Here is a 2,420-nt window from a genome sequence, read left to right as displayed (position 1 = left end):
AAATGAGCTGACACCAGGGGCTCAAGTGGAAAGTATTCATCATAAGAATGATGAAATCAACATATGTACTAAAGTGCTGGACACAGATGACGTACGTACAGATTGCTATGAGTTATATGAGCTCCTAATAAAATGATTATTTAAAAAAAAGAGCTGCAAAAATATGGTAATGATCAGAAAATGGGATGTGGTAAGTATGAATACAGGAAAATTGGAATTGGTCAAAAATGAAATGGAACACATGCAGATTGATATCCTAGGCATTAGTGAGCTGAAATGAATTGGCATGGTCCATTTTGAATCAGGACATCATGATTTATTATGCTGTGAATAACATAACCAACTGGAATGGTGTAGCATTCATTGTCAAAAAGGACATTAAAAAATCAATCATGAAGTACAATACTATCTGTGATAGGATTATGTCTATCCACCTTTAAGGAAACTCAATCAATACAAATACTATTCAAATGTATGCACCTACCAAAAGCTAATGATGAAGAAATTGAAGAATTCTACTGAAGACTTGTGTTAGTTTGGGTTGACTAGAGAAGCAAATTCATAGACCCTCATATGTGTGTAAGAAAAAGCTTTATATTAAAGAGCAATTGTATATTGAGAAAACATCCCTTCCCAGCCCAGATCAAGTCCATATGTCTGATATTAGCCATTATATCTGATACCAGTGTGTAAGTTCCTTTTCAGACTTACACAACACATGCAATTACACTGAATTCGGGAAGATCACCGGCCAGTGGGGATAAAGTCTTATGAATCCATTGGCGGTAGAAGCATGTCAACACTGATGTGGGTCTCCATGTGGCACCTCCATCTCCAGGGCTCTCACTCCATCAGCAAGCTCTATATGGCTTTTCAACAGGAATGTCTCACAGGGAGAGTCTGTGTCCTTCCTCCAGCGAGCTATTTATGCTCTTTGCACCTGCAAATGAGGTCATCAAGCTGCAACCTGATTGACAGGCCAGACTTCACCCCTTCATAAGATGACAGGAGATTATGTAATTGCCACAGACTTCAGTTAGAAATTGATCAAATATTAAATCAAGATGCATTGATAATTACTGATGATTGGAATGCAAAAGTTGCAACCAAAAAGGAAGAAAAAATAGTTGGAAAATATGGTATTTGTGATAGAAATGAAACCAGAGATCACACGATAGAATTTTGCAAAACCGATGACTTCTTCATAGCAAATACATATTTTTCAACAACACGAATGGACTACACAGAAACAAAATTGACTAAGTCTGTGGAAGACATGATGGAGAAGTTCAGTGTCATCAGTTAAAACCATACTAGGCGCTGACTGTGGAACAGACCATCAATGGCTCACATGTAAGTTCAAGCTGAAGAAAATTAGAACAAGTCCACGAGAGCCAAAATATGACCTTGAGTCTATCCCACTTGAATTTTAAGAGAATCTCAAGAACAGTTTTGACACATTGAACACTAATGACAGAAGATTTAATCAGCTGTGGGAGGACATTAAGGCCACCATTCATGAATGTGGCAGTTATATAATCTCCTGTCAACTTGTAAACGGGTGGAGTCTTGCCTCTCAATCAGGTTGCAGTTTGATGACCTCATTTGGAGGTGCGACGAAGATAAATAGCTCACTGGAGGACAGATACACTCTCTTGCTGTTCCGTCTTCTTGCTGACAAGATACATGGACCCATGCTGATGGAGCCAAAGCCCTGGAGCAGGAGGAGCAACATGGAAACCCAAACCAGTGCTGAGATGCTTCCACCACCACAGGATCCACAAGACTTTCCACCCACTGGCCTGTGATCTTCCTGCATTTGACATCATTGCATGGCTGTATGAGTCTGAAAAGGAATTTATAGACTGTTATAAGTCATATGGGCTAACATCAGACTTATGGAATTTGATCTGGACTGGGCTGAGATGTTTTCTTAATATACAATTACTCTGTGATGTAAAGCTCTTTGTTATACACATATGAGTGTCTATGAATTTGTTTCTCTAATCAACCCAGACTAACACAATGAAGAAAGCAAAAGGTGATTAAAGAGACAGGAAAGAAAGAAAATATCAGAATGGCTGTCAGAAGAGACTCTGAAACGTGTTCTTAATCATAGAGTAGCTAAATCAAATGGAAAAAAGGATGAAATCAAAGAGCTGAATAGAAAATTTCAAAGGGCAGCTGGAGAAGACAAAGCCAGATATTATAATGAAAATGTGCAAAGAACTAGAATTAGAAAACCAAAAGGGATAGAGGAAACTGATAGAATTCAAGAAAAATTCAAGCCTAAAGTTGCAATCTTGAAAGACTCTATGGACAAAATATTTAATAATGCAAGAAACATCAAGAGAAGATGGAAAGAATACACAGTCACTGTACCAAAAACATCTAATGGACATTCCACAATTTGAAGAGGT

This window comes from Echinops telfairi, unplaced genomic scaffold, assembly GCF_000313985.2.
Source record: "Echinops telfairi isolate 266 unplaced genomic scaffold, ASM31398v2 ScPeMD7_7419;HRSCAF=8457, whole genome shotgun sequence".
Classification (NCBI taxonomy): domain Eukaryota; kingdom Metazoa; phylum Chordata; class Mammalia; order Afrosoricida; family Tenrecidae; genus Echinops; species Echinops telfairi.
The sequence above is the reverse complement of the archived record's forward strand: the minus strand, read 5'-3'. Positions refer to the sequence as shown.